The sequence below is a fragment of the Protopterus annectens genome, chromosome 2.part0 (assembly GCF_019279795.1).
Source record: "Protopterus annectens isolate FY-2018-M chromosome 2.part0, PAN1.0, whole genome shotgun sequence".
NCBI classification, from domain to species: domain Eukaryota; kingdom Metazoa; phylum Chordata; order Ceratodontiformes; family Protopteridae; genus Protopterus; species Protopterus annectens.
The window spans coordinates 701786575-701798972 of NC_056728.1; the positions used below are offsets into that span (position 1 = coordinate 701786575).

Below are 12398 nucleotides of genomic sequence, written 5' to 3' on the forward strand. Positions count from 1 at the left end.
AGAAGGACTGTGTACTGAAAGGCATAATGATGTGGCAAGACTTGCACTGGTGATTGTGCAAACATTACAATATTGAAGTGGCTGTAAAATACTGGAAACATGAGCTACAAAGCATCCTAGAAAATGAAGTCTACTTCACATGGGATCACCCATTACCAACAGTTCAAAAGATAGATGCTTGAAAGCCAGATGTAGTGGTACATGAAAAGAAGACAAAAAAGTAGCATTGATCTTTGACATAGTCACACCCAGTGACTACAGTGTCTTGTGTAGAGAGAGATACAAAGTCATAAAATATCAGGATTTACAGGCAGAAACAAGAGCAATGTGGAAGAAAGATAGCCAGACAGTTCCAATAATAGTAGAAGCAACAGGTCTTATAAAAAAGAATCTACAATTGTATTTAGATATATTACCAATACATGTAACTTCATACAAATTGCAGGAGGAGTCATTACTGCGGACATTTGTGGGTGCTTCAAAGAGCACTTCTGGGTGACCTCAAACATTGAAACAGTACTAATTTCATGAACTTTAATCGTAATTTTACTTATGAATGGGGTCCAAGAGCTATTTTGGCATCAACACACTTTTCGAAACAATAAGAAGTATGAAACTTTTAATATCTATTTGTAATCTTCAGTGAGTTGTCAGAAAAAAAATCACATTTTACAGGGGACATGACAAAATGTAATGAGGCACACAACAAACTGTCAGATTTATGTCTGACAAAGCTGTCAACATCCATCTTGCATATAGAATTAGAGACAGGGGTGGCTCGTGATATCGGACTGCCGGACTGCAGCCCTCCCACCTAGAAAAAAACACAAAAAAAATCTTTAAAACTAAAAAAACAAAACTGGGGGGGGGGGGGGAAGCACGAGTCTCGACTCCTCTGTGCATGTGCAGAGGCATTTGAAGACTTCAGACTGCCTTTATCAGCAGTCCGGATAGAGAAACACAGGTACCCAGCAATCATTGCTGCAAGTGCACCCAGGAATTAGTGCAGTGACGACCGCACAGAAGAGGAGGTCTGGACTGCTTCGGCTGCAGGCAGACCCAATGAGGAGAGAGGTGAGCTGGAGGACCCAATGAGGACTGAGAGAGGTGAGCTGCTCTCGTAGGACATATATATTGCACGGGCTGGACTTCTCTGTTTCGCGGGCGGGTTTGGTCGCTGGATTGCTCCGTTTTGGTCGCTGGCTGGATTAATTCAGGAGGTAGGTGGTCGCTTCGTTCGTTGAGACATACAGGATGTAGGTGGTCACTGGCTGGATTCATTCAGGTGTGTTGTGTGTGTTGTGTGTGTATGTGTAATTCCCAAGTTACTATATACTGGTGGCTAGAGAGAGCAAATGGTGGTGGATAGAGATACTCAGGCTTGAACCCTGTACTTTGGAAGCAGGTGGCAAGGACCTGAATTCCATCTCCTCAACCATTTCTAAAAAAATTTGCAGATTTTTGCTTCATATTTCTTCTGTTCCTCATAAAATCTGTGGTTTCTGTATCTACATTTTTCCTTGCAAAGTCTGTAGTGTAGTGGTGCACTGGTAGCATTGCTGCCTAACAGCTACAGGTTCTCTGGTTTGATTCTTGGGGTGCCTTCTGTGTGAAATTGTTCTAGCAGTTGTCTAAGTTTATAACATGGCTATTTGAAATTTGTCCCTATTTTTGGGTTTGTATTCCCCCATTATTGGCTTTGTCCAGGTATTTTGTGCTAAGGTTGAGAGTTATCTATGGTGGGAACTGTATTCATTGAATGTTTGGGGGCTGTATCCCCCCCCCCATTACTGGCATTGTCCACATGTTTTTTGCTAAGAGGTTGAGAAGCTATAGTGAGAACTGAATTCACTGAATACGTTTGGGGGCTGTATTCACCCCATTATGGGCTTTGTTCAGGTGTTTTGTGCCAAGAGGTTGACGGTTATGCTGAGCACTGAATTCACTAAATGGTAGCCATTTAAGTTTGTCTTCCTCTCTTTTACAAAACAGCTGATTTGGCATAGTGGTATGTTTCTCTGACGGTTTTGCACAGGGTCCCCTGGGTTAAAGACGTGGCAGTGAAATGTATGGTGGTAACCCAGCATTTTATTCTAGCAACTTTCCAACATTATACAAGCAATGTTTAAAATGTGTCCTTGGCTTTTGCCCCCCCCCCCCAAATAAATTTCGGCTTTTTCCAGATTTCTTGTGCTGCAAAGTTCAGAGATACAACTGCATGTCGAGTAGATTTTACAAGGAGCTGAGAGCTGCAGGGGAACAAACCTTTATTGCTGCTTATTCTAAGTCTCCTTGTATTAATAGCACAGCAGGTAGTGTACTTGCTTTTGATGCAGAAGGCTGTGGGTTCTACTCCCACAGTAGATAGATGCAATGCTGATACTGTACTGTGTTGTAAAGTGGGTGGATGCTGCTGTCCTTTTTGGCAAAGATACCTAGAGTAGTAACTATGAACCTGAACCTGTTATCAGTTTGCCATACAGTCCCTATTGCTATATTACTAGCTTATCATTTTTTTAATGCATGCAACATAGGCAATTTATTCCTCAAGGGCAACAGGCACTTTATTTGTAGATGAATAAACAGTGACATATGAAGTTGTTTGCTGGCAGCAACCTCTTCATTGTTACAGATTTCTTTAATGTGGAATTATTTAGATGACTTTTACTACTTTAGAGATTGTGCATATTTACTGATACTGGTGGACTGTAGAAGGTTGAGTAGACTTTTATGATGGAAATGTTCTGAATTGGGTAGTTTTGTCATTGGTGCATGCATTTTGTTTCATTGTTTACTGGAAAAATGTTCAAAACAATAAATTTAAAATGCTGTCTAACAACTGTACTGTATTGTACAAGGAATATAATTTAGTAGAATCAGGAAGGTGTATCAAAGAGCACATGTATGTTTCATGTGCAAGGGCCTATGATTTGAAAACAGCCCAAAGTTAATCTTTATCTGCCACTGGCAAAATGTATTTTCTTTGAATGTGGGTTTCAATGCTGATGTCCTTCAAGAATGCAACTGCAGTCATGACATATGGGTTGTCCTGCCTCAGGCAGCCCTCGGTCGGCCGGATTCCAAAGTCTGGGTCCGGCGTCGGCTGGTGTCGCCTCCTCTCTGACGTCAGAACGGCTGGAGTATAAAGGCATCGGCCGACGTCATCTTCTTCAGTCTTTCTTGCCGCGCGGTGCCCGAAGCAGAAGCAGTTCGCAAGTGCCGGTCAGTCAGCTCCTGTGTTTTCAGTACCGAAGTCATCTAAAAGCTAAGTACCCCGTTGGGGAACATTTTTTCTTGCCTCAGCCGATGTCAGAACAAATTGAGAAAGTTAATAATTGTTTGTCTTGTGGTAAACAAATACCTCATAAGGACTTCCATTCTTACTGCCTCCCTTGCCTGGGCCCAGACCACGACGTCTCGGCCTGTGCTGCCTGTGCTTGCTTTAATAAGCGCACTCTCAGGCGCCGGGCAGAATTTGCCGAAGACTTTTTCGGCGAATCTTTCGCTTATATCATGCCGTCGGATCAACCGACAACTCAATCTACCAAAAAACGAAAGGACCGGGACCGACATTCTCGGCCCGTGTCCTCCACCGATGCTCCTCCTAAACCCTCCGCTAGTGCTTCGGTCCCTTCGGAAGCGGTAATTCAACCGCTCCAGGCCGACGACACAGCGTTAACATGTCCTTCGGTCTTGGAGACTTCTCCGGTGCCGGTTGTTGATTTTCCTCTGGAAACCGAAGCTCTGGATCTACCCGACACCATTCCTGTAGACAAGGTTACTCCTGCACGTGGGGCTGCTAGGCCTCCTGTTATCCATGTCCATCAAGGCCTTTGCACGTGCTAAGGCCGCCAGCCAGGCCAAGGCCCATCCTAAACCTACTGCCCAGGCCCCTTCTTCTGATAAACAGATCATGTCTCTTGCTGCAGATCTTATTTCTCTTATCAGGGGGTCTCAGCCTCATCCAGACAGAGGTTCTCAGCCGCCTGCAGAGAAAACCCTGATTCTCTCCCTCCTGCTCCTGTCAAGCCAGACAGATATTATAGGGTCCCTGACACTCACAAACATCTCTTTAAGGCCCACTCTGTGGATCTAGAAACTATTTCACAGGGCCCCAAGGGAGTGGCTACTTCCACTGCCAAAAATCCCCTGCCAGCGGATAGGGAAGCTAGGTCCCTGGAGAGATGGGGTAAAAAAGTTTATACCTCTACCACCCTGGCCATGAGGTCACTTAACTGCCTTTTTCATATGTTTCAGTACCAGGATTTTTTACTGGATGATTTACAGAAAAAGCTAGCCTCTCCTGAGCCTGTTGATAGAAAGGCATTGCAGGATCTAGTACATAACTCAGCAGGTTAGCAATCATTTTCTTCAGTGTGGTTATGATGCATTGGAGGCTTCATGTAGGGCAGCTATGACTGGGGCTGTGATACTTAGACATGCTTGGTTAAAAGATCAGCCACTGCCAGACCATGTTAAAGTAAAGTTACTTGATGCACCTCTGGAAAAACAGAAGCTTTTTGGTGCTTATGCACAAGATGTGTTGAAGTCCATTGAGGAAAAAGCTAAATCAGTACAGACAGTCAAAGATTTCCTCCAGGTTCAGCCACCCAGATTCAGCAGGAATTGGCCTTCAAAGAATTGGTCCTTTCCAGACACTGACAAGATTCAAAGGGGAAAAAACAGGCGTGCCCGAGGTAGAGGGCAATACCGAGGCTCCTACAGGGGCCGCCAATGGCAACCACCAAATCAAAGAAGTGGCGCAGGCAGTCCAGCTGCACCACAAGGACAATCACAATGACTTGACTTTCATACCGCCTACAAAGGCTCAAAGAGAAGCACCTTTGGGTGGAAAATTATCCTTATTCTCAAAAAACTGGCATATCTTAACCAAGGACAACTGGATTCTGGATTTAATAGACAAAGGTTACAGATTCCACTTTCTTACTTTACCAGTAAGACAAGGCATGCCAAACCTGCCACATCATCAAAGGGCAGAGGCACTCATTCAAGTTTCAAAGCTGTTAAGTATAAAAGCAATAGAAAAGGTTCCTCCTCAGGAACAAGGCCAGGGATTTTATTCAAGACTGTTCCTTGTTCCAAGAAAAGAAAACAAATGGAGGCCTATACTGGACTTGTCTTCTCTAAATACTTTTCTCATTGTGCCAAAGTTCAAAATGCTGACGTTGCAGCAACTCCTTCCCATGCTGGGCAAGGGGTCTTGGCTGGTCACTCTGGACCTCAAGGAGGCATACCTGCATGTCCCAATCAGACAAAGCTGCAGAAGATACCTCAGATTTCTTGCAGGGACAGAGCATTATCAATTCTCAGCATTGCCGTTTGGATTATCTACTGCGCCCAGAGTGTTCACGAAATGCCTGGCATCAGTAGTGGCACACTGCAGACTCCAGGGGATTCAAATATACCCCTACCTGGACGACTGCCTCATACAAGCAGACAACAAACAAACCTTAATAGCAGCCTTGGACTATGTCATTCAATTACTACAGGCCTTGGGATACACAGTCAACATTCAGAAATCAAGACTACTGCCATCCCAACAGATTATTTTCCTAGGAGCCAAACTGGACACAAAAACACAAATGGCCTATCTCACAGAGGAAAAACAACAGCAGTTACCAGAGTACTTCAAAGGCCTAGCAAAGCTCTCCCAGCTGACTGCAAGGAAAATCCTGCAGGCCCTGGGGTTCATGGCATCTTGCATTCTTCTGATACCTTTGGCAAGACTTCATATGAGAAAGCTGCAATGGTACTTAAAAAGCTTATGGTCCCAACACAGCCAAAGCCTAGAGGACGTAATCCCACTCATTCCATGTCTGCAAAGAGAATTTTTGTGGTGGGCTCAAGCAAGTCAGTTAAACAAAGGCATGTCTTTCAACAAACCTCGAGCAGGTCAAATGATTACAACAGACGCCTCAGATCATGGATGGGGGGCGCACATGGAGGGCAGATGCATTCAAGGTCAATGGACACCAAGGGAAAGACATCTGTACATAAACCAGAAAGAGATGTTGGCAGTGATACATGCAATTGAGACTTTCGAAAAATCACTACAACAAGGACATTTGCTAATAAGGACAGACAACACCACTGTTATGTGGTATGTAAACAAGCAGGGAAGCACTCATTCTTATCCCCTCTGCAGACTAACAATGATTCTCTGGGAAAAATCCCTGAGTCTGAAGATACATTTGCAATCCCAGTTTGTGCCAGGCAAGGACAATGTACTGGCGGACAAGTTGAGCAGAAATTTCTTGGATCCACATGAATGGATGCTGCATCCTCACATTTTCTCACAAATAACAAAGACATGGGGAAGACCAGACATAGATCTCTTTGCTTCTCACATGAATCATCACCTGGAAAAGTTCTGTACAAGGCCCACCATCCTCTAGCCTGGAAAACGGATGCTCTCTCCTTCAGCTGGAATTCCCTAACAATTTATGCATTCCCTCCTCTACCACTGCTGACCAAGGAGATACTGAAGATCAAAGCAGAACAACCAACAGGCATTTTGATAGCTCCAGACTGGCCAAGGCAGCACTGGTACCCATTGCTGTTGAGCATAACTCGGACCAAACCGTGGCCTCTGCCCCTATGGCCTCTGCTTCTAACACAACACAATTACAGGACTGTTCATCAAAACCTGAAAACATTGCATCTGACAGCCTGGAGGTTACCATAACCCCTTCAGATATCTCTCTTTCCAAAAAAGTTCAAAAGATCTTACTGGAAGCACGCAGACCTTCCACCAGAAAAACCTATTCAGCCAAGTGGAAGAGATCCCATCATCTGGAATGCCAACAGGGGTCAGGATACAACAGTACTGAGTATACCTCAGATATTGGAATACTTGGCGGGACCTCAATTTCGTCTTGGAAAAATTAACTCTTCCTCCCTTTGAACCAGCAGCAACTTCAGAAATGCAATTTCTCTCATGGGAAACGGTTTTCCTATTGGCAGTCACATCAGCAAGAAGAGTCTCGGAGATACAGGCACTCATGGCAGTACCTCCTTTTCTCATTTTTCATCAGGACAGAGTCTCTCTAAGAACCAATCCTTCATTCATGCCAAAAGTAATTTCCAGGGTGTCTCTAAATCAAGCCATTCACCTGCCTACTTTCTTCCCCAATCCTCAAAACAGGGGGGATAAAACTGCTGCATACTTTGGACATACACAGGCAACTACGCTACTACTTGGACAGAACTAAGTCCACCAGAAAGTCTGACCAACTGTTTGTAGCCTATGCTGCTGGAGTACAAGGAAAAGCAATCTCCAAGCAAACAATTTCAAAATGGATTGGACACTGCATCAGATTCTGCTATTCTTTTCATGGAAAAGGTGTGCCAGCTAATATTAGGCCACACTCCACCAGAGCTATAGCCACATCCACAGCTTTCCTAAGAGGAGTGGCTACAAAGGACATTCTAGAGGCTGCTACATGGAGCTCCGTGCATACATTTACCAAGCACTACAGCCTGCCCTTATACTCCAGATCCCTAGCAGGCTTTGCTTCGGCAGTCCTGCAGGGCATTTTAGCTACACCATCCCTTTCTTAGTTCCATCCACCCCCAGCTTGGCTATGGTATTCAACCCATATGTTATGACTGCAGTTGCATTCTTGAAGGACATAGTACAGTTTTGTACCTACCATAAACGTAGATGTCCGATAGATATGCAACTGCAGTCGGATTTTCCCACCCTCCTACCCCTCTGCAACTTTCCTTATGGGTCCACTACCCCTATTCCTATTAGCTGGAGGTATCTCCTATGGTGTATCTGTTTATTACTGTTGTGCATGTCTGGAATTGTTTATCCATTCACCAATTTTAGCCTTCCTAGGAGGGCACCTGGCATCTGGGGCAAGAAACACTGAAGATGGCGTCGGCCGATGCCTTTATACTCCAGCCGTTCTGAAGTCAGAGAGGAGGCGACACCAGCCGACGCCGGACCCAGACTTTGGAATCCGGCCGACCGAGGGCTGCCTGAGGCAGGACAACCCATATGTTATGACTGCAGTTGCATATCTATCGGACATCTACATTTATGGTAGGTACAAAACTGTACTTTTCATTGAATGTGAGTTTCAAGGGCAGAGAAGTTTTTAATGCTAAGCCTGTTTTCATTGTGAGACTGCGTTGCTTTGTTTAGCAGATGTCTTACTGTTTGTGCTGTAAAATGCAAAATAAAACTTTCAAATGAAATCCAAATCATCATAGAAGTAAAGCAGTATGCACATTAGTGTTTATGGTAAATGGAGTGAAACAGCCAAGTAATTGATCATTGGAATGGCTGCAGGGGGGAGGGCTCCATTCCACCATGATTTTGTGAGGGGGAAGGGTGGCAAACTCAAAGCAGCCCCAGCTGAACTATATCTCCCAACTGTCCAGATTTTCACAGAATGAATAGATTTTTGCTTCTTATTTTTGATTTGTTCCTCATAATATTTGTGGTTTTCTCATTTAGGAATTAAGTCACTAAATAATGACACAGTTTCAGACTTCATAACCTTCAGAAAAATGCATGCTAAAGTAAGACCTGTTCTATCAACTGTCTCAGTTTATACAAGAGCAATTTTCAGTACTGTTTATATGTTCCCCTAATATATTTGGCCTTGTCCAGATTTATTGCATTAACTGGTTGAGAGGTACATGCAAATAAATTGCTTTATAGAATTAGGCATAGCCAAACCTCTCAACTGTCCCCAAATTTGGCTCAAAATGTTGCTCTTCCGCTAATAATCCCTCCGCAAAATAGCAATTTTGGAAGAAAACATGGAGGGTTTACAATTAAGGAATAACTGTAATAATCAGAGTTATAGATTACTTTTATTTCAGAAATGCATGTAGATTCTTTTATTTTGTCAGCTGCTCTAGTTAGCAGTACTATTATTTAAAAAAGTGTCCTTTCTTTGAGAGGTTCCCAGCTGTATTGTGTGGCTATTTTATATTTTTGCATCACATTTTTGGTCCATTTTTCATAAAATTGTTTTTTTTTTTTTTTTTTTGCCAAATTAGTGGTAAATCATTAAAGACTGAAGTTAGAAAATAATGACAGACATTTGAGTTTCAGATTTCATACCTTTCAGAAAATTCATACTAATGCAAGACCTACTATTCTATTATCTTTCTAAGTTTATAAGAGCAATATTTAAAAATTGTCCTTCTTTTTGGGCCTTTGTCCCACTTCTATGTATGGCTTTGCCCTGAGGGTGAGAGGTATGACAAATGTGTCAGGGCCATCAGTCAGCCAGAGACATTTCAAATTGTGACATACTTGTTGCACCCCACTCCCCCATGTAGTGACTCTGGATGTGTCCAAGCAAGGCAAGGAGCAGTTATGCAGTGTAAATGTGCAGGGTATCCCCCCATCCAAGGTAGAGTACTACAGTGGCTTTTCATCTGTTCTTGATTTTGCAGAATGGTCTGGTTTCTGTCATATTTTTGTACTGTTGATTTATGCTTATTACTCAGAAAGTGCCTGTTGCTCTGTGTTTTAAGTAGCAATGCTTTAATGACCATTAGGTAAGCTTGTCTGAGATCATAACATGCAAGTAAGCTTTAATAAGCCTGCCAACATTTAAGCCTTTCTGTTGTTGCCATGCAGAGAATACTTAACTAGATAATGTATAAGCGTTTGGTATTGAAATGCATATGACAGTATTTGTAATAAAGGACAGGATTACATTATTTTAAGAAGCTCATTACACTTGTTGGAGACTTCCAGTGATCTCTGAGGGCTTTACCCGTAAGCTAAACAGAATGCTATTCATGTGTGGTCCATAACCTGTACAGTAATCCTTTAAGTAATGTATCTTGAGCTTGTTTGCTTTTCATTTTTTACTTTGATCATGTTTTCCCCATGAAACAAGTAGATAGTTGTCAGGCAGCAGGTCATTTTTGGATAAGAAACATTTTTACAAGTGGGGGTATCACAGAGATTGCTACTTTCAGCATGTTACTTGGTACTTAATAAAGCTGAATATAAATTATAATTAGAACTGCAGTGCAAGGAGAAGCGGTTTGAGTTGAGTGCTGCTTGTTTTTCTTATACTTGATTTTGACTGGCATTCCAGTAATGTATTTAAAAAGTAATTTATTTTTTCATGCCTCTCAACCTTTTTGTTTCCATCTAGATATTAAGTAAGCTGTCAAGCTGCCAATGCATTGAAATATTTTTTATTCTTTTGTACTTCATTTGTCTTGATTGGACTCTCATGAGGGCTTGGCACCCAGGGCAGCATATATAATTAAAGTTTAGTTTTTGTGGTTTTGAGCATAGCTCCTCCCCTTTCTACTTGTCCGCACCCCCTTCCCATTGACCCCACCCATTCATCTATCTCCTGCAGCCCCCCTTTGATTTGAAGTCACCAGCCGCCACTGATTAGAGACATATCCAGATTAATCAGGGGCACTTTTTAAAATATTATTCTGTCAACTTCTCATATTGATTGTGCTAAGAGAATGTGAATTAGCAAGCATATTCAAAGGTAAAAATGCCAGTAATTGCAGTTGTCATTAAGTGCAACTTGCCTTCTTTTCTACCTAAATCAGCAGTTTTAAGATGTATTATTAAGGTCATAGCAATTTTTTTAAGACCAAATCGGGTACTATCAGGAGGTATAAATGGTGATAATGGAAAACTCTACAATTTACTTTTTTAACGTTTAGTGGTTATAGCAGTTTGAAATAGAGAACAGTTGACCTTAAATAACTACAACACTTGCTGTTCTGGATTTGCACTGTGTCCATTATCACTGGGTTAAGTATGGCTTGTCATAACTGGAAATATTGAAGATGAGAGTTTGAGGTTGAAGTGTGATTTTTGAAGAAAGATTACTGTATGTAGATGTAACTGTGACTGTACATCTCAGGCTTGTGTGACAAACCTATCAAGACTTGGGGAGTTTAGTATAATGTTGGGATTGTGGATTATTGGACAGTACAGCCTTTGTAGGTCATTAAATTTGATTAACCTAGAATAGTACATTTTCTTAGAAAGTTACTGATACGGACAAATGTTTGTAAGAAAGTCAGAAGCTTGGCTAGGGTGGAGAGAAATTGGCAGTCGAACTGGGCATAAAGTAGTAAGTAAGGGTTGTGCTCGAAAGATGCTGATATGTCAGAAATGTCTTTGTGGTCAGGGATGAACTACTTTTAGACATTTTTGAACTGTACAATGATACAAGATGTAGCATAATACTTGCTGCATTGTTAACTACTTTTTTTAAAGCTCTAATTTATTTATATTATCCCCCCCCCAGTTAAAACTAACATTTGAAAACTGAGCTTATCGATCAGGGAATGGATGGATCTGATGTTTTTTTTTTTTTCTCCCCAGTCAACTAAAATTTAAGGAGTAGAGTTTGGGGAAAATACTGTCCCTTTTTTGCTCCTTAACTAACAGTTTAGGAGCACCAGAACAGGGAACAGCACTGTGCACAAGATGAGCAAACTACAACTCTGTTGGCAGTAAATTAATCTTGGTAAGGTCAGATAGTGAAAGTGACACTGTGAATCACTGAATGAAGCATTATATAAATCTGACTGCATATTGAGGAGATGTTTATAGAGTTGACATTTAAGACATTCCTTTTTGCTTTGCTTTGCAGATGTTCAGCATCTTGCCAGTTTTAAATGTGATTTGTTGCTTACTTTGAGACAGTTTACATCATTATTTTACGTTATTAATTTTGTTTTATTTTTTTGTGAGCTCTCCTGTTTAAAGTATTTTTTAGTGTATCACACTGAGTATTCTGCCTTTCCCTTTTGATTTGGTTGCACTGCAAGTTGCTATAATTCTTACTGCTTTGCTCTCCAAGTGCATGAGAAATTTGTAATTATGAGTTTTTCTATTCTTTCTTTGAAACATTGTCAACATGATTTAATTTAGGCATTTTGACGGTTCATCTGGTTGTTTCTAATTTCAAATTGTTAGGCATTTCTGCCTCTTCCCTGTTTAATTTGGTTGCTTTAGGTTGGTCATGAGCAGGTGACGGCACATCCATGATGCATCTTTGCATCTAGATTGATTAACAGCATTGAAAGAAGGTTTCAGGAATTACTTTATGAGCGTTGTAGATGTAAGTAAGTGATTAGTTTGAGCTGATAATAGGATATCAGTTCTTTTTAAGAGCAGGACTAATGCACGAGGCATTAGGACTCCATGGCAGTAAAATTATTTTGGGAGGATCAACCAGAAGTGTATACTGAAAGGCACAATACTAATCAGAAATTAAAAAACAAAACAAAAAAAAAGTGTAGTTTGTTAATGACAAGAGATTGCAAAACGTTCTTGGGGGTTTCGGAGATGGCAGAACAATGGTCAACAGATTTGATTAGATTTCTCCTAGTGTGCAAACTGCAGTTGTGAAAAA

At 41.7% G+C, this 12398-nt stretch overlaps 1 protein-coding gene across 2 annotated transcripts in view; it reads left to right on the forward strand.

Annotated features, from left to right (window-relative positions):
- Positions 1 to 12398, forward strand: part of SLC44A1 (solute carrier family 44 member 1) — a 1740232-nt gene that overhangs the window by 219993 nt on the left and 1507841 nt on the right. The gene's annotated exons all lie outside the window — the stretch shown is intronic.